This window comes from Erinaceus europaeus, chromosome 16 (assembly GCF_950295315.1).
Source record: "Erinaceus europaeus chromosome 16, mEriEur2.1, whole genome shotgun sequence".
Lineage (NCBI taxonomy): Eukaryota > Metazoa > Chordata > Mammalia > Eulipotyphla > Erinaceidae > Erinaceus > Erinaceus europaeus.
The window spans coordinates 15,859,852-15,880,417 of record NC_080177.1 but is presented as its reverse complement, the minus strand read 5'-3'; the positions used below and the strand labels follow the sequence as shown (position 1 = coordinate 15,880,417).

Genomic DNA, 20,566 nt, shown 5'->3' with positions numbered 1-20,566 from the left:
ATCCCTTCAATTATGGAGAGGTTAAAGAGAACATGATATTGCCTCTCAAATCATGTTTGTTACCATGTAGGGTGTTTGTTTTTTAATTAAGAGTAAGCTAAAGGAAAGACTTCTCCACAGCAAATTTTCTGATCAGTAAATATCCTGTATAGAGCCATAGTATGCAGAGATATTTCACCTACATTTCACCTCTCTATTTTAGTTTGAGATATGCACTTATTTATACTTAATAACTCACCATCAAGCACCAATAGCAAATCTATATTTTCTCATGGTTTCATTTTACATTTATTATGTGAAACAGGGATTTCACTTAAAAGGCTATTTTTTCAAAACACAGCACATCGTAAAGTTTAACTTGTCCTTTTCCACCCTATGATTTGAAAATGAAACAGTCTCTAAAAGTAACATAATAAATTGTAGGAGATAATTTTAAAATACTAGTCTTTATGCTAGATGGAAACATAATTAATACCTAAGGAACCAGCTGTTCTATTACAATGATGCTTCTTTCAATTTTTCAATTATCACATGAGAACTTTAATTTTTTTTTCATTTGGAAACCCAGCCTCTAAATACGACAAGTCTGCCAAACACACTGCAAACACATGTAGTTTAGGAGAAATGGCACATATTGGAAATCCACCCAACCTTATTAACTTCAGCCCTGCTCGCATTCAAAATAGAGCTGCTTATGGGTTTTTCCTTCTGAAGCATATGAAACCTAGAGCTTGGAAAGGTGCCCCTTTGAACAACTTATTCCTGTATTCACAAACCAGATGGTGCACATCAAATGCATCCTGATTTTCTAATGAAATACAAAAAGGTTCCCATTGTGTTCTTTAATCAGATTAACACAACCTTAATTGCTAGTTTTGACAAAGACTCCTGGAAAGTTAAACAACTTGGCAAATGCTGTCCTGCCAGATCTGGACAGGAAGGGCTAGAGGAGCTGAAGAGCTGGGGCCATGCTGAGGGCTGCTCTGCTTTGTCTCTTTTCCAGAGGAGGCTCTTGGAAAGGTGTGAGCCCTGTCACAGCTGCTCACAAAGAAACCTTGTCTTGAAACACCAGAGACTAAGAGTCCCCTGTCTCACAAAAGGGCTAATCAAACAAAGAAAAGCCAGTCTCTTCTCCTCTCTCTTCCTCCTGTTTCCTCTCATTTCAGTCCACTCCTCAGTCTGACCATACACCCAGGGTTCTCTGAGCACTAGCATCACCAAACTTGATTCTGGGCACCATTTGAATGTCAGACATAAGACTTGGAGGTAGATACAGCAGAGATGTATATGAGGCCAATACAATTCTGCTAATTACCCCACCACTACCACCACCACCAACAACAAAAAAAATAAAGAAGAGGATAATGCTACTTACCTTGGAGAAGCTTAGACTGTATGGTCAAAAACCTGAAAGAAGAGAAGAAGATGGGAATGGATTAACTTTATATTCCTACTGACCACTGTCCTAATGATACTACTGAATTTGTCCTATTAATTTACTAAACCCACTTACTATTTTTCAGTTTGATGTATTGCTTGCTTAAAGTCATAGAGAGGTTGAAGTCAAGGTTGATTCTAACTTGAATCTAATTTCTCTACTTAATTCTTCTATTAAGTTAGGGTTATATTCAGCATAAAACAACAACAACAACAACAACAAAACATTCACCAGTATAGGTGAGTAAAAATCTGATGGCAGGCTAAATGTTGGGATTGTGAAACATTTTTTAAATGTCCAGTGATCTGAAGATCTTTGGTCTGCAGTGCCTTATTTTATCTCTCTCCACAGATGAGAGAAATCTTTTCTTTGTGCTGAGACACTGTGTTTCATGACATGCAGCATCATCTCTCATTTTTCTTTATGAAATGCTCTAATGTAACAGTTGGGCTGGGAGAGCACTTATTACCAGTAGGTTCAGCCACATAATGCTCCCCCCAATCTTGCAGATAACAAGCTGGGAGCTTCAACTGAAAAAAATAAATCAGTTACTCCATCAGTTCTATAAGCCTAAGAGTCTGAAAATTGAAGGAAAGTATTTTGAACAACACTGTGCAGAAGCTATTGCTGAGTTAGGTGTTCAGTTGAAGCACATATCATGTCTCCTTCCCAATTTGCTTGGCAGAAGCACTTATTTCACATTTTAAATATGTATGTCTCCCAACTTCACCTAGAAAGACTTAATTAAAAGTAACCCCATTACCACCAAGTGATGCTATGGGTGATCAATACTGGAGGATTGAAATAAAATTTCCCAAATGTCACACAGTAGCTTAGGGCGCCGGTGCTTTATCTCTCCTTAAGAAGACTACTTCTCCACTTGGTGCTTTGCCATTTAAAAAAAAAGTATTTAGTAAACAGCTACCAAAATCCATCAAAAGGTTAGGATTCTTTTTATTTCAGAGCTCTTTCTTAATGGGCAAAAATTGATTGATTAGCTCACCTAGAACATTCTTAGCCTTAGGGCAGAAACAGTATTTTGTACAAAATAATGGACTGGATTTAAAAAAAAATGCACTGTTAAAGAAAGCCAACACTTAAGAGTATGATGAACTTCAAAATAAAATGGAAAAGGCAGTATCTTCAATCATATTAAAACTATCATCTTTATTTAAAGTGCAACTGCTGGCTCTTTTTTTCTTTACCTTATTTATAGGGGTGTGAAATGGTGTGCTTTTGAGGTGTTTGAACTATTATGCATATAGTGGTGCTTTCTGTTAGATAGAAATGTACTTATATTACTAAGTCTGCTCATCTAGATGGTCTATGCAGTGGACACTGGAATCACCATAGTTTACCCAAACTATATATAGTTTTGAGGAGATTAAGAAATGACTCTTGATATACATAAACACTACTATGCATGAAGATTGGGTTTGATCCCCAATATCAGGCAGGAGCACCATGGACAGCTCCAAGAGAATGCCTTGGATGGTGGAGGGGTGAGTTAGTGTCTCTACCTCCCTCTCTATCTACATCTTCTTCTCTCTCAAAGATGAGAAGGAATTGGGTGAGGGGGAAGATTTAGTGAAACTGCATGTGAATGAGAGTCTGAGTTCATTCCCCAGTACAGTAAAAGAAAACAAACAAAAAAAACAACAACAGTAGTCCCCCAATACCCAGTAAACACACAATCTCTCTTGCTTCCCTCCTTTGCCCCATCTTCATAATACACACACAAACACCTACACACACACACACACACACACACACACACACTGGTAATCTCCATCAGGAACACGATAGTAGACCCTCTGTGGGCCTCTACAGGGCCTTACCCTCAATGTGGGTCACCACTTGTTGGTATACTTCTAATTCGGCTTCTAAAAACCCCTTCTGTTTCATTGGTTTAATCCCCCCTGTTTAACTCTGTATTCTATTTACATAACCACTGTTAACTAAGCACACCCTGCCTGCAGGGCACTGGTTTAATCCCCACTGGTTCATGATGTCTTTTTGCCTCACCCCCTCTTGTAGTACACCCTGATTTGCACCAGTCACTTTTCGCTCCACCTTCTCTATGACACATCCTGTTTCCACCCTACTTGGCAAGTATATATATAAGGACAGGATTGTGATTATAGTTAGTTCAGATAGCTTGGCTTAGATTGTGCTGTATTCCGCATGAATAAAGACTGATCTGCATACCACTCAGCCATGAGTCCCTGGTTAATGGCGTCCTGAACAGGGACTGGCATATTATGCCAGGCTAGCTTGGGGGCAGGAGACAGATGACCAGAGACTCATGGCTGAGCTGTAGGCAGTATCTCTTTATTCATGTGGACCCAGTGCAATCTAAGCCAAGCTAAGCTATCTCTAATCACAATCCTGTCCTTATATATATACTCGCCGAGTAGGGTGGAAAGAGGATGTGATATAGAGAGGGTGGAGTGAAAAGAGATTGGTGGAAATCAGGGTGTGACAAGGAGAGGGGGTGGAACAAAAAGACATCGTGAACTGGTGGGGATTAAATCAATGCCCTGGAGGCAGGGTAGTGCTTAGTTAACAGTGGTTTATGTAAATAGAATATAGTGTTAAGCAGGGGGGATTAAACCAATGAAACAGAAGGGGTCTTAGAAGCAGAATTAGAAGCATACCAACAACCACTGGTAGGGACTGCCTCATTTTCAGAAGGGAGGGTGGGTCAACATACTCTGTCACTCAAGGAAGACTGGTCCAACAATGAGTACAGACTAGAATGTTCCTAGCTATGACCACAGAATGCAAGCTCCCAGAGGGATAAAGAATAGGAAAGCTAGGAGCCCGGCTGTAGCGCAGCGGGTTAAGTGCACATGATGCAAAGCACAAGGACCAGCGTAAGGATCCCGATTCCAGCCCCCAGCTCCCCACCTGCAGGGGAGTCACTTCACAGGCAGTGAAGCAGGTCTGCAGGTGTCTTTCTCTTCCCCTCTTTGTCTTCCTCTCGTCTCTCCATTTCTCTCTGTCCTATCCAACAATAATGGCATCAATAATAACAACAATAAAAGAAGGGCAACAAAAGGGAATAAATAAATAAATTAAAAAAAAAACTAAAAGAATATGAAAGCTTTCAATGGAGGGGATGGGATATGGAAATCTGGTGGTAGGAATTGTAGAATTTTACCCTTCTTATACGGTTTTGTCGATCATTATTAAATCAATAAAAAATAAAAGTGCCAGCACAAGGAAGCACAGAGCAATGTTTCCAGAACCTCCCAGTACCACTTCAACTTGCAAGTCTTGTATATGTTGCTTCCCTTGGTTAAAATGTATGTTTAGTCTCCCATATATTCACTCACATGGCCATCCTCAGAATCTAACCTACATGGTTTTCAATATGCATCTATCTCAAATTTCCCAAAGTTGGTTATTTGTTTCCTTATGTTATCATTTTATTTGTTATGACTTATTTTATTAGTCATTATATTACAACCTTCTGAGTATAAGCTTGCTTCCTGCATTGAATGGTGAGCTGACTTAAAGCAGAAACAGGTACTTCTTCAATAAACATTAAATTTCTGACTTGTGCTAAAAGTTGAGATTCAGAATCACAAAGTCCAGAAGCACAGAAGCTCATAGAGTCCAGTGTTTATGTCCAGTGTGTTCCCAATAGCACTGTCTTAGTGCACGAAGAAATGAATGTCATCTGTAGATTCTTCCAAGGATAGAATGATTATGATTAGCCACCTACTTATAATATTCCTTCCTGTGAGTGTCCTAAAGAAAATCTCTATGAGTATTTTAGATATTAGAAATACATTGGCCCTTCTCAGGCATGTTTTGTTTGTAATTTAATATTGATTTTCAAAATTATAAGAAAATAGGGGTTCCCACCATCAGAATTCTGGACCCCCAAGTCTCTCATTTAAGCTATAGCAATTCTCCCAAGGTTGCAGATATGGGTATACTATTATTTCTACAACCATCTGTCTATATTGGTATGCATTTGGCCTTTTTTTTTTTTGGAGGGCGCCCCGTCTTCTTTTTCAAGTCATACATACACCTATTATTACATCCAAATGTCCTTCCTTTTTTCCTTCTCTCTCTTTGATTCCTGATGGAGTTGGAGTGCAGAGCCCTCTGGTCATCTTCCCCCTGTCACTTCTCCCCCACTGGGAGTATGGATCAAATAGTCTTTGGGGTGCAGAAGGTGGGAGTTCTGGCTTCTGTAATTGCTTCTCCACTGGACATGGGTGTTGGCAAGTCAATCCATACACCCAGCCCTAACAGGCATTTTCAGAATAAATAGTAGCCTACAGAGAGCAAAAGAAGAAGAGAGGGTGAAGAACAGAAACCCTCAATCAGGGCAAACATACTGAATGAATATTATACACTCAAAGCAAGACATGTACGTGTGCCCAGGGAACTTGGACAAAGTAAGCTTTGTAATAATTATTTAAATTCTATAAAGAAACAAACATTATCCTTTCAGGTTTGTACGACTTGAAGGTATCTGTCCTTTGTGTTGAGCAGAAGATAGTGATCTTGTCTTTGCACTCATGAATTTAAATTCCCACAGGCATAGCTGACTGTGATGCCACTTCACTCAGATCGTTTCTTCCAATTTTGTGAAAGGAGAATATACTGATGTTTGAAACTTTCTTTCTAATTATTAAAAAAAAAGGAAGGAAGGAAGGAAAGAAGGAAGAAAAAAAGGAAGGAAGGAAGGAACTCTTTCTAGGCAACTGAATTGTCCAAAGTCAAGAGCTTAAATCTAAATCCTCATTTTCAGAATTTCTTCTATAACTCCCAATTTGTACTGAGAGTACAGATATTTTCTTGATTAATCACAGTGCAGTGAATCATGAATGCTTCTCAAATTCCAGACCAAGCGAGAATCAAGGGGTTTTTTCAGAGATGGGAGGTACTGTTGTATCCCTCTGAAAGAGGTATCTAGGTAAGCCAATCATTCTATCATCTGCCCTGTGCCAAAATCTAGCTTTGTTTATGTCATAAGTGGATTTATTCTGGGATATATGCTTATGATGGTACTTTGCCACTAATCTGGTAAGACAAACAATGTGATTGCTAATATTATTATCTTTCATAATGAACACAGCCAATATATGTGTGTGTGTGTGTGTGTGTGCGTGTATGATGAATAATGATTGGATGAGTTGTTGGATGTAACGGATAACTTGTCAGCTATAGAACAACTATATAATACAAGTAAACATTCACAATCTTCTCATGATTTTCCTAAAGGGCCCTTCAAGATGCAAATTTTTATGTATGTAATTTTCACAGGATAAAATTTGACAATAATCTCGGTCTCCCAAGCAAAGGGTGTGTTCTAAACACACTGCTTAGCTTGAAATTACCATACAGTTAAATGACTAATCACAGAAACTCACTCCATGAAGACTGACAAAAATTGCCACACTTAGAGCTGAAATTAACACTGAAGAAAATGGATTTGCCTCTCACCCACATCCAGGAAGTCATCATAGAAAAATAGCCCAACCATGGCTAAAATTTTGTAATGAGATATAAATCACTATATGAATCTACAAAAAAAAAAAAGATCCTTTCTTAGTACCTGTTTTTCCAGTCAAGCACAGTTGGATGAAAGGGGATGGAAAGAAATGGCTCATAATGACAGAGTAATATGTCTTCTAAGAATCTTTGGGTGAGATATTTGAACTTTTCCACAACTTTTTCCCTCCATTCCCTTTTCTTTTATTATCTACCAGTTATGAAAGTAATTATTATTTAAATGTACTTACTGAAACAGTGATTATATTTTCCTGGTATCCATTACATTGGTTTTTGAAATAATATTTAGTTCAAGGGACATAGGTTATGGCTGGAAAATTCAGACAGCAGGGCAGCAGTAAATTACCTACACCTCCTTGTTTTCACTTTTAGCCCCCCCCCCAAGCTTTCCATTTTACACAAACAGGTACCTGGGGGGGTCTACTATAGTTAGCATTCATTCTCATTCTTCATTAGAAGCCCTTAAAATACCACTGTCTCCAAGTCTTCTCTCCACTGCTATTCTTTTTTAAAATTTATATTTATTTATTCCCTTGTGTTGCCCTGTTGTTTTATTGTTGTTGTTATTGATATCATCCTTGTTGGAGAGGACAGAGAGAAATAGAGAGAGATGAGGAAGACAGACAGGGGGGGAGGAAGATAGACACCTGCAGACCTGTTTCACCGCCTGTGAAGCGACTCCCCTGCAGGTGGGGAGCCGGGGGCCTGAACTGGGATCCTTACTCTAGTCCTTGCGCTTTGCGCCATGTGCGCTTAACCCACTGCACTACCACCCGACTCCCCTCCACTGCTATTCTAACCAGTGTCAGCAGATAATCTTGCTTCAAACCAGGCACAAAGACACTAACAGATACATAGAAATTCTTAACATCTTAGGACTTGGATAGCTGTCCCCACATTCCACTCTTCATTCATTTATTTGTTTCAGAGGTGCTGGGACCAAGAGATGGCTCCCTCATTAGAGCATCTACTTTACTATGAGTGAGAACTCAGGCTCGAGTTGCCAGATACCACATGAGAGTACTAACATAGGGAAAGCTTCATGAGCAGTAACATGGTGCAATAACATCTTTCCTTCTGTGTCTCTTTGCCTCTTTGTCATTCAGCCTCTATAAGAGAAAATAAAAGAGTCTGGGAGTGGTAGCAGAATCATACAGGCACAGAGTCCCAGTGATGACAACCCTGATGACAAACAAGAGAGATTTCTCTTACAGATTAAAACTGACCCTTCTAATAGACCTTCCAGATCCTAACCTCTGAATTCTTCTCTTCTACATTTTCAACTTCCAGTACATCTTTCCCATTATTACTAAAAGTCAAAATCAAATGAAAAATTTCTAACAACTATTTCACTCTTTAGAAATCAAACTTCCTCAAAGAAGAGCTACCAACCCTCATTCTCTACAAACCACTCCACCTGGTAGTCGTGCTTTTTTAACCACCTCTCATTAAAGCTAGGATAGATTTTTTTTGACTCACCTGTTGGTAAAACTAATAGAGAAAGTACTATTGTGTAACTTTTGATACTTAGTCCAAAGAACCCTATACTTTATACCTGGATATCCTGCAATCTCTCTCAGAGAAGTTAGTCTTCATGTAAAACATCACCTAAGCTGAAATCACTCTACTCAGTGTCAGGATGTGTGATGTGTAGACAGAAAAAGTTCCAGCCAGCTGCTCAAAGTTCCTATCACCCCAGGTGAGGCACCTACCTCATGACTGAAGAAGCCATTTTGAAAGTCAACCTAGTAGAACCTCCAGCTGATTCCAGCCCCAGCCCCAAGATCTTACTGCAACTGTATAAATGAGTCTTTCTAGTTTCTGTACAAAGTACCCCAGCTGGGTGGATTAGAAAAGTAGAAATATATCCCCTCACAATTCTAGAGGCTAGATGCCTGAGAGGAAGTTGCCAGAAGAGTCAGGATCCCTCTGAGAGTTTGGGAAGACCAGCTCCTACATTCCTTTTCCTAGTCATGGCCATCAGCCCATGACTTCCCTTGACTTGCAGCTGCATTTCGCAAACCTCTGCCTCTGTCATCACACAGCATTCTCCTTATGCTTTTTGCTTTTTCTTATAAGGACACAAATATTACAGGATTTATAACCCCATTTCACTTCAGGATACTCTCATCTTAACTAATTACAACTATAAAGGTTCTATTTCTCAGGGACAGGCAGTGGTAAATCTGTTAAGTGTACAAAGTACTAAGTGCAAGGATACACACAAGAATCCAGGTTTAAGCCCCCCCACTCCCCACCTGCAAAGGGGATGCTTTACAAGTGGTAAAGCAGGTCTGCAGGTGTCTCTCTTTCTCCCTCTTTATCTGCCTCACCTCTCTCAATTTCTCTCTGTTCTATCCAATTAAATGGAAAAAATGGCTTCCAGGAGAGGAGTAGATTCATAGTGTAGGTACTGAGCCAGAGATAACCCTGGAGAAAAAAAAATAATAATAATAACCTTGTTCTCAATAAAGCTACATTCCAAATTACTGGCGATTGAGACCTTGTTGAATTTTTCCAAGGGCTACAGTTCATTGCTTTACAGACCCCAATCTATTGCTAGAACCACCCATCTGAACCCAATCAACCAACAAAATTGTGAAAGATGATACAAAACGGTGGTTTTTAAGCCACTAAGGTCTAAGATGGTTTGTTCCAAAGTCATGAATAGCCAGTTTGACCCTTCTTCACACTAACAGCTTCAATGTACTACATCCTGGCTTCTGCCAACAAACCCTACAGATAAGGTCACGAGTACATTCCTCTGTAAAATCAATGTACACCACTATGCTTCCAGAAGGGTGACTCAGACAATACAACTAGCTTCTCCCCCGCCCCCTGCCCAAACTCGTCTCCTAACAGAAATGAGCAGAAACACTTGAAAGTAAGACTAAGTTCATCAGATCCCTGAAGAAAGAATGAAGGATATCATCAGTAAGACAGAAACATAGAGTACTTCTTGAAGAGGACAAACAGAGCTGGATTGAGAGTGGAAGTACAAAAACACAACTAAGGAACCTACAAATTGACAGTTGTTGAGCAGACAACTCACTGCAAGAGGGAGCACATACCGTTCCGTTCCACAGAGCTAAGGGAAACGTTTAGGCTCTGAATGAGCAGGGCCAAGGATCTGTCAGAGCTCCAGGCAGCCCTTCTTCCTCCATGCAGTGCAGCTGGGAAGACATATTTACCTTTGATCATTACAGAGAAAAGGAAGGGGGCTGGGTGGTGGTGCACCTGGGTGAGCACATATATTACGATGCTCCGCGACCCAGATTCGAGCCCCTGGTCCCCACCTGCAGGAGGAAAACTCTGTGAGTGGTGAAGCAGTGCTGCAGGTATTTCTCTGTTTCTCTTCTTCTCTATCTTTCCCTTGCCCCTTGATTTCTGACAGTCTCTATCTGATAAATAAATAAATATGATAAAAGAAATTTAAAAAGAGAGAGAGAGACAAGGAGGGGGATTTCCTTAGAGAACAAATACCTTGAGTACTGGGCTCAGAGGGGCAAGAAAGGCAGCAACTGTCCTTGATAAAGATAGAAGCCCTGACAGGGAAGGAAGCAACTCAAGTGCTCGGCACAGGGTAGAGATCATGAGAAGGCTTCCCACCCACCTATCCTTTCCGGCCACCACCCTCTGTGTGGGTGTGATGGTCTCCACAGTCAAGCCACTCGCATGCCCTAAAAGATGCCTCCTTCTCAGAGGGCCCCTCCTTTGACTAGTGTAGCTTATTCTCACCCACCATCATTTCACCACTGATAGTGGAGAGCCATTTGGAATAACAGACATGGTAAGGGTAGAATTATTTCCTAATATCAACACTGTTGACATTTAGGATCAGACATTTCCTTGTGTTGGAGGCCAGTTCTGTGCATCCTAGAATGCGGAACAAACATATGCATGTCTTTTACCCAAAGGATGCTAGGATTTATTCCCCCACAAGATGGTCTAAGTAATTCTCAACATCCCTCCGTGTGTGACAAATCATAATTTTTAATTTATGTCCTACAAATACCTCCCCCCTTTCCCCAACCCGCCTTTGACCCTCTGCTTATTACTAGGAGATGATAACTCCATCCTTGAGGAAACACTGGTCATGCCCAGTTGTAACTGCGCTCTAAGACTCTACTTCCACTCCGGATTTTTCCAGGGCCGTGGCTCTTTCACAGACAGAGCCACAACACATGCGCTGACTTCCAGACAGCATACAGATGTTGGCCTTCATACTGCTCTTGCAAATGCCTGCAAGGGAGGCTCTCTGCCTGATCAGTGGTTTCAGATATGTGCAGTTCTTGGAGGAGCAAGGCTTCTAAGAGAGAGAGGACTCAGAAGTGGACAGCCAAAAAAGAGTAAAATGAAGGATTAGGTTCAAAGTTAGAGAAGGGAGTAAACTGCTCTTTGAACAATGGAGAGGGAAAATAGAAGAAGCTACCATTCTGCCCCTTCTCAAAAGTCAGCCTTTCTGGAGATCACCACTCATCTCTGAAAAGGAGGTATGTTCAGGAAATACCAGCCTACACCTTTCAGTGTTCACATCCTAGATGCCTACCCCCAACACCACCCCAGGGACAAAAGGTGCAACAAAACTTCAAATATCATAGGAACAACCGAGTAGGAACAACTGGAATAAAAGGGACATATTGCTAAAGAGGTAATTTGAAAGTTAGAGATCTTGTTACAGACTGAAGTGCAAGTTTCTTTCTTTCTTTTTTTTTTTTTTAATTAGAGATTGTCTTTATTTTTCGAGAGAAAGAGAGGGGGGGGGAGGGAGAGGGAGAGAGGGAGAGAGAGGAAGAGGGAGGGAGAAGGAGGGAGAGGGAGGGGGAGGGAGAGGGAGAGGAGGAGGGAGGGGGAGAGGGAGGGAGAGGGAGAGGAGGAGGGAGGGGGAGAGGGAGGGAGAGGGAGAGGAGGAGGGAGGGGGAGAGGGAGAGGGAGGGAGAGGGAGGGAGAGGGAGGGGGAGAGGAGGAGGGAGAGGGAGGGGGAGAGGAGGAGGGAGAGGGAGGGGGAGAGGAGGAGGGAGAGGGAGAGGGAGGGGGAGGGAGGGGGAGAGGAGGAGGGAGAGGGAGGGGGAGAGGAGGAGGGAGAGGGAGGGGGAGAGGAGGAGGGAGAGGGAGGGGAGAGGAGGAGGGAGAGGGAGGGGGAGAGGGAGAGGGAGGGGGAGAGGGAGGGAGTGGAGGAGGGAGAGGGAGAAGGAGAAGGAGAGGGAGGGAGTGGGGGAGGGAGAGGGAGGAGAGGGAGAGGGAGGGGGGAGAGGGAGGGAGTGGAGGAGGGAGAGGGAGAAGGAGAGGGAGAGGGAGGGGGAGAGGGAGGGAGTGGAGGAGGGAGAGGGAGAAGGAGAAGGAGAGGGAGGGGGAGAGGGAGGAGTGGGGGGAGGGAGAGGGAGGGGGAGGGCAGAGGGAGGGGGAGGGAGGGGGAGAGGGAGAGGGAGCGGGAGAGGGAGGGAGAGGGAGGGAGAGGGAGGGAGATGGAGAGAGTGGGGGAGGGAGAGGGAGAAGGAGAGGGAGAGGGAGGGAGAGGGAGGGAGGGGGGAGAGGGAGAGGGAGGGAGTGGGGGAGGGAGAGGGAGAAGGAGAGGGAGAGGGAGGGAGAGAGAGGGAGGGGGAGAGGGAGAGGGAGGGAGTGGGGGAGGGAGAGGGAGGGGGAGAGGGAGGGAGTGGAGGAGGGAGAGGGAGAAGGAGAAGGAGAGGGAGGGGGAGAGGGAGGGAGTGGGGGAGGGAGAGGGAGGAGAGGGAGAGGGAGGGGGAGAGGGAGGGAGTGGAGGAGGGAGAGGGAGAAGGAGAGGGAGAGGGAGTGGGGGAGGGAGAGGAGGAGGGAGAGGGAGGGGGAGAGGGAGGGAGTGGGGGAGGGAGAGGGAGAAGGAGAGGGAGAGGGAGGGGGAGAGGGAGGGAGTGGGGGAGGGAGAGGGAGAGGGAGGGGCAGGGGAGAGGGAGAGGGAGGGGGAGGGAGGGGGATAGGGAGAGGGAGGAGTGGGGGAGGGAGAGGGAGAGGGAGAGGGAGGGAGAGGGAGGGAGGGGGAGAGTGTGAGGGAGGGAGTGGGGGAGGGAGAGGGAGAAGGAGAGGGAGGGAGAGGGATAGGGAGGGGGAGAGGGAGAGAGAGGGAGGGGAGGGGGAGGGGGAGAGGGAGGGGGAGAGGGAGGGAGTGGGGGAGGGAGAGGGAGAGGGAGAGGGAGGGAGAGGGAGGGAGGGGGAGAGTGTGAGGGAGGGAGTGGGGGAGGGAGAGGGAGAAGGAGAGGGAGGGAGAGGGATAGGGAGGGGGAGAGGGAGAGAGAGGGAGGGGGAGGGGGAGGGGGAGAGGGAGGGGGAGAGGGAGAAGGAGAGGGAGAGGGAGGGAGAGGGAGAGGGAGAGGGAAGGAGAGGAGGAGGGAGGGGAGAGGGAGAGGGAGGGGGAGAGAGAGAGGGAGGGAATGGGGGAGGGAGAGGAGGGAGATGGAGAGAGTGGGGGAGGGAGAGGGAGAAGGAGAAGGAGAAGGAGAGGGAGAGGGAGGGAGAGGGAGGGAGGGGGAGAGGGAGAGGGAGGGAGTTGGGGAGGGAGAGGGAGAAGGAGAGGGAGAGGGAGGGAGAGGGAGGGAGGGGGGAGGGAGAGGGAGAAGGAGAAGGAGAGGGAGAGGGAGGGAGAGGGAGGGAGAGGGAGGGAGATGGAGAGAGTGGGGGAGGGAGAGGGAGAAGGAGAGGGAGAGGGAGGGAGAGGGAGGGAGGGGGAGAGGGAGAGGGAGGGAGTGGGGGAGGGAGAGGGAGAAGGAGAGGGAGAGGGAGGGAGATGGAGAGAGTGGGGGAGGGAGAAGGACAAGGAGAGGGAGGGAGAGGGAGGGAGGGGGAGAGGGAGAGAGAGGGAGGGGAAGAGGGAGAGGGAGAGGGAGGGGGAGAGGGAGAGGGAAAGGGAGGAGAGGGAGAGGGAAAATGGAATAAATAAATAAATATAAAAATTGTAAATAAATAGGCCCCTTGCTTTAAAATATATTATTATTATTGTTATTTTAAAATAGTATCAAGTTGCCTGTTGTTGGCTGGTGGTATGGATCTACCTGCCAATGCCCATGGCCTGCAGAGAAGCTATTCAGAAACCAGACCTTCCACCTTCTGCACCCCATAAAAAATTTTGCTCCATACTCCCAGAGGGATAAATAGGGAAGATTCCAATGGAGGGGATGAGATATGAAACTCTAGTAGTGGGAATTGTATAGGATTGTACCCCTGTTATCTTACAATCTTGTTAAGCATTATTAAATCACTAATACTTTGTTTTTAAGTTGCCCGTTTTCTTTCCCTACACAATTGCTAATAACAATAAAAACATTTTTAATGTTTTTATTGTTGTTTCAGGAGCTTAGCCAGCCATAGTTAGACTTTCCAAGATAGGAAGAGAGAGAGAAGGGGAAAGAGGAGAAGACACCAGAGCACTGAAGCTTCCTGCACCTGGGTCAAGCAGGACAAAGCAGGAGCCTTCCTGGGTGAGCTATATTGCTGGTCCATGACTGCTATTCAGTCTAACACTCTCCCAACTGAGCTATTTCGCCAATGGCATGACTGCTATTCTTAGAGTGTGAATATCACTTTATTTATCTTTATATTTTTATTAGCAATTTTTTAGTAACACTTTTTTAAAAAATTTTTTTATATTCATTTATTTATTCCCTTTTGTTGCCCTTATTATTTTACTATTGTAGTCGTGTTGGATAGGACAGAGAGAAATGGAGAGAAGGGAAAACAGAGATGGGGAGAGAAAGATAGACACCTGCAGACCTGCGTCACCACTTGTGAAGCGACCCCCCTGCAGGTGGGGAGCCGGGGGCTCAAACTGGGATCCTTATGCCAGTCCTTCTGCACCACATGCACTTAACCCGCTGCGCTACCGCCCAGCTCCCTTAGTAATTTAATAATGGCTTGCAAGGTTATCAAGTTATAGAGGTATAATCCCACATGGCACCACACCCACCACCAACATTCTGTTCTCCCACCCTCCCAACAATTACTGCCATGGTTTTCACCAAGTCTTAGAGACAGCTTGGCTACTTCTGGTCTTGTGCAAACTTATGTATGTTTCAACTCCCTATATTCCATATATGAGTTATCCAGTAGCTGCCTTTCATCTCCTTACTTTGCATTTTGCCCAGAAGGAAACGATATCATCTTTTTTTTTTTTTTAATTGCAGAATACTACTTCATCAAGTTTATTCCATGACTTCTTTATCCAGTTATCTGTCCATGGACATTTAGGCTGAGTCTACTCTTTGGCTACTGTGAGTAAGGCGACTATGCACGTAGGGGTGCATACACCTCATTGAAGTAGTGTTTTCACATGCTCTGGATAGATGCCCAAGAGTTGAATGGAAGTAAAGAAGACAATGAGATGAGTCTACTTGGAAACAGAACAGAGTGAGATGGAGGGTAGAGAGAGGTAGGACAGAGGGAGCTTTGGGTCCCAGCACCCTCCTCTATTCCCACCATCCTGTCTGCTTCCATCTCTGCTCCCAGCATGTGCCCTGAGGCTCCTCCAACTACAGGCAGGGGCTCCTGCCATGGACCCACCCAGGAACACCAGAGCCTCTTCATCCAGTCTGTGACTCCAGTACTGCCATTAGCTTCTGCTGAGCCTTCCTGCTTCCAGCTTAGACCCCTGGAGGCTCCCACTCCACCTACCCTCTGGCAGTCTTCCAGACCCACTGGAAGTGTCCTGGGGAAAAGCAAAGGAACACAAACAGAGGCAGGTACAAAAAAAAAAAAAGAGTCAAATTTCATTTTGACAACCTTGCCCTGCATTTAAATACAATTCTCACACAAAACAAGTAGTGAAACCAAGTTTTCTTTACAAATTGGCGGCTACAGGTTTTTTTTTTTTCGGGGGGTGGAGGTGGGTTCTGAATGTATCTGTTCTGTAGAACTGTTTTATGGAAGAAAATGCATTTAGTTCAGCAAAGCACAGCTACTATATTCCAGCTGCTTGAGCATTTGGGAGGCGTTGCTCACACAACTCCAATTGAGACTGTTGTGGGTTTAAAAGTGGTCTTACCTTTCCAAAGTAGAATCATGTGTATACAATGACTGCACATCAGAACACCTGGGTGATATGACCACTTTGTATTTAGCTGCAGCTGTGTACGACTCACAGTGAACAAAGCACTTTGACAAAGATGTTCATGGTTGGTCTTCCTTACTAAGCCAGGAGGTGGGCAAAATGTTATTCCCATGGAAAGACAAATAAGTGAAGGCTCAGTAAGGTTAACTGCCTTGTTAACCCACTGAGATAAGGAAGAAGACACAAGCCAAGAACTTTGAATTCTCAGTTCCTGGAATTCCCCCATCCCAAATTCTTGCTGTGTTTTCTAAATCAGGGTCTTAGGTCTCACATGACAATGGACTCCATCTCTTGCAAGACACCCCTGAGTTCATATGCCTAGAAAGCACTGTATGTACATTCAATTAAGTTTTAAAATATTTTATTTATTAATGGGTAAGAGATGAAGAGAGAGAGAATCAGATATCACTCTGGCACATGTGCTGCTACGGATGGAACTTGGGACCTCCTGCTTGGAGTCCAGTGCCTTATCCACTGCACCACCTCCCAAACCACCAATCAATTAAAAATTCATAAGCATAACTGAAGAAGCAATAATAAGTACCCTACATGATTAACTCTAACAAGAACCTTTTGCCATTTTTTATAGCAAAGTGTCCATTTTTCTTTTTACTCTGAAGAAACTGATACTTATTTTATTTCTTTTTAATTTTTTAATGTATTATTCTCTTTATTTATTGGTTAAAGACAGCCAGAAATCAAAAGGGAGAGGAGTGACAGAGAGAGAGAGAGAGGGAGAGAGAGACAGAGAGACACCTGCAGCCCTGCTTCACCACTCGTAAAGCTTTCTACCTGCAGGTGGGGACTAGGAGCTTGAACCCAGGTCCTTGCGCATTGTAATACATGCACTCAGCCAGGTGCACCATCACCCGGCCCCACTTATTTTATTTCTTACTTAAACATTTTTTAAATTACCACTGGGATTATTGTTGGGGTTCAGTGCCAGCACTAGAAATCCACCACTCCTGGTGGCCATTTTTTTTCTGTTTTATTTGAAGACAAGGAGAAACTGAGAGGGCAGGGGAGATAGAAAGGAAAGGAGAATGACAGGCACCTGCAGACCTGCTTCAATTCTTCTGAAGCATACCTCCTGCAGATGGGGACCTGGGCTCAAATGGGGGTCCTCACACATGTTAGTGTGTGCACTCAACTGGGTGTGCAACTGCCCAGCCTCTGTGATACTCATTTGAAAAGGTTGAGAAATAGTAACGTAATGGATAAACTGAAGTGGTCATTTCAGGATTTGGGAGAACCATAGGAGTCATGAGTGGGTGATATAATCCTGGATAAATGGTCTCTCTTGGTCCTATTCTTCCTTCTTGATAATACCAAGCACAGAGATTGTGAGCCTGGAAAGTGTTGCTCCAGCTGGAGTTGGAGAGATCCAGAGCCTTAAACTTTTCTCAACTTCAGCTTCTGCACATATCAAATAGTATCTTACCTGACAAGGCCTCTATAAGGATTGGACAGGATAATTCCTTTATAGTAATTGCTTTACATGGTGCAATAGTACATAGTACTTGCTGGCTAATTTTTTGATACTGTTCTCAATGGTGTTGTTGATGGAAACAATACATTTCTGACCTCTCCTCTACATTGGTCAGTACCTTCCCAATTTCTGTGAAAACATGAGGCTTGGTGGAGGTGTTGAACACTTGCAGAAACCTGTTACAGGAGAGGTGGTTTGCCTGTCTGTTATTTCTTCCGGCAGTGTTCCTGCTGCTATTAAGCTAGCAATGAGCCCCAGGCAATATTACCTTTCAAGATAAGGACAGGCTCCCACATTGGGGCTGTCAGAGAGAATTTTGGGTGTGTGAGCCACTTAAATGAATCAGATCTGACAAATCTGATTTACCGATTAAAAAAATGTTATGATATTTACCAAAAGTACAAACATAGCAAGTTAAGACACCTCCGACAGCAGACATTGATTGCCTGTTTTAATCATTGGGTATAATTTAGCTACCACCAGAAGCAAAATGCTTTTGGAAAAATAAATCCGATCATAAATGATTCTTAGTCTACTGCATTTAAACATCATGTAGGACTTCGGCTCAAGGTTTGCTACAAGGTGACATGTCTATTGCATTATGTGAGGTCACATCCGGTCTCATTTGGGTGTTAAGAGGAGATATGACTTGACATAACTAGATGCCAAACAAAGCATTAAAGCCATCTGACTAGGTGCCAGTAAACTAAGACAGACAGAGCTACGGTGGAGACTCACTGGTGTGCATACACTCACTGTCTTATTGATACCATTTTTCATCAAAACACACACACACACACACACACACACTTTTCAGCGGAATCCAGAATCTCAGTCTTTGAAAGAAACCTCAAGAAGTTACTTAAGTTACTTTATTTAAGAAACCCTGGAGCAAGGTGATTGGTTTATAGAAGCATGTCTGTTTTTCAAAATGCATTTGTTGAATGAATCTATGAATGAATGAATGAAAAAAACTTCTCTTTCCCTGCCATCCTTAGAAGGCTCTTTTGCCTGGGGCGGTGGGGGTAGGGGATTTGGAAGGAACTGAAAAGTCTGGCTCTGCCCTAGAGGTTTAAAGCTCTCTATCTACTCACTCATTTATTATTTATACCCTTCCTACTTCTAAAAAAAGATTTGAGGCAGCTGGTAACAAAAGACACCAACAATAAAGAGCCTCACCCTCTGTCATCCCCCTAGCAGGGTTTTATTATCACACTCATGATCATCAAAAAGGAGTATTAAATGGCTATTTGCATGGGATGCTTCGCCAGGGGCTGGATGAATCAGGCACAGCCAGGCTCTGACCTCCGTAAATTTCCATTGCCTGGTTATGCTCATTTCTCTTTTGACAAATATTTATTCAGTACATTCCACATGCAAGTGCAGTTAGGCAGCTGGCTGTGGCAAAAGAGAATCACATGTGGACTGTGCCCTGCCCTCAGGAAGGTTACAGACCAGCACAGGGGGCTTCAGCGCACACGTGTGTGGCTAAGAGCCAAAGCAGTTTGCAGGGAAGACGAAAGACAGGGAGGTTGTATCTGCTCCTTCTGTGTCCTGAGAGAAACCAACTGGAGCACATCAAGCTGCAGGCAATGCTGTGAATAGCTACCCTTTCCAGATCCTCCTCCTCCTCCTCTGGAGAGTCCCCCACTTCCTCAAGTACCCTCTTTCCCTTCCCATCTAGATATCTTTTCTTTTCATCTTTCTTTCTACAATTTATTTATCAAATAATAATATTGAGAAGACCACAGGATAAGAGGGGTACAATTCCACACAATTTGCACGACCAGAATTCAGTATCCCATCCCCTCCATTGAAAGCTTTCTTATTCTTTATCCCTCTGGGAGCATAGACCCGGGATCATGGGATGCAGAAGATGGAAGGTTTGGCTTCTGTCACTGCTTCTTGGATGGGCATGGGCATTGGCAGGTCAAGCCATACAACCTTTCTTGCTGTTACAGCTGGCTAGCTTTACCTTTCCCAGAAGACAGGCCTACTAGTTTTGGGAACATATCTTGGGTTACTAGTGTGCAATTCTGACAGAAGAGCCCTTCTGCACTGTTGGTGGGAATGTGAATTGGTCCATCCTCTGTGGAAAGCAGTCTGGAGAACTCTCACAAAACTATACATGGACCTTCCATAACCCAGTAATACCTGTCCTAGGGATATACCGCAAGGACTCCATAATAGCCAACCAAAAACATATGTGTACACCTATGTGCATAGCAGCATAATTCGTGATAGCTAAAACCTGGAAGCAACCCAGGTGCCCAACAATAGATGAGTGGCTGAGAAAGCTATGGTATATTTACACAACGGAATACTATGCAGCTATTAAGGACAATGAACCCATTGTTGGATGGAGCTAGAAGGAATTATGTTAAGTGAGCTAAGTCAGAAAGATAAAGATGAGTATGGGATTATCCCACTCACAAACAGAAGTTGAGAAAGAAGAACAGAAGAAAAGCAGGATTTGACTAAATTTGGAATAGGGCACCAAAGTAACAACCCTGGGTTGAGGATGAAGGTGGATGTTCAGCTTCATGGGTTGGGGGGTGGGTGGGATGGGAAACAGTCTTTTGGTGGTGGGAATGGTGCTTATGTACACTTCTATTAACTTGTAGTCATATAAATCACTATTTAATTAATAAGAGAGGGGAAAAATTGGTGGAATGTCTCAAACTTTCTAAAGCACAGATTGAGTCTTTTTAATACATAGGCTGAATCTTTGATATGTTGACTCTCTAAAAAGCTTAAGGCCAGGGAGAACAGAAGCAACCATTGGCACAGCTATATACAAATAATGTAAAAGGACATAAATTATGGTGATGTTTTGTATGATTCAGCAAATCCTAACAAAGGGATATTTCAAAGTTAACCCAATTGCCAAACAATGAGATTACAGCAATAACTATCTACTGTCTTCTTAAACCCTAAGACAGCAGGAACCTCCCGCTTCCTCTATAGAGCCTGTATTTCCCCCAGTCCCGGAACCTCTAGGGTGGGACTCGCTTTCCTGCATGCTTCTCTC

At 43.9% G+C, this 20,566-nt stretch overlaps 1 protein-coding gene across 2 annotated transcripts in view; it reads right to left on the bottom strand.

The window, feature by feature from the left end:
- The window catches only part of SEMA6D (semaphorin 6D), a 790,451-nt gene that overhangs the window by 229,439 nt on the left and 540,446 nt on the right, over positions 1-20,566 (bottom strand). Inside the window, exon 4 of one of the 2 annotated variants that reach the window (XM_060174602.1) lies at positions 1,376-1,407. The gene's annotated coding sequence lies outside the window, so the exon portion shown is untranslated. Of the gene's footprint in view, positions 1-1,375; positions 1,408-20,566 lie in introns of those variants that run through there. The other variant, XM_060174601.1, reaches the window with a different exon arrangement.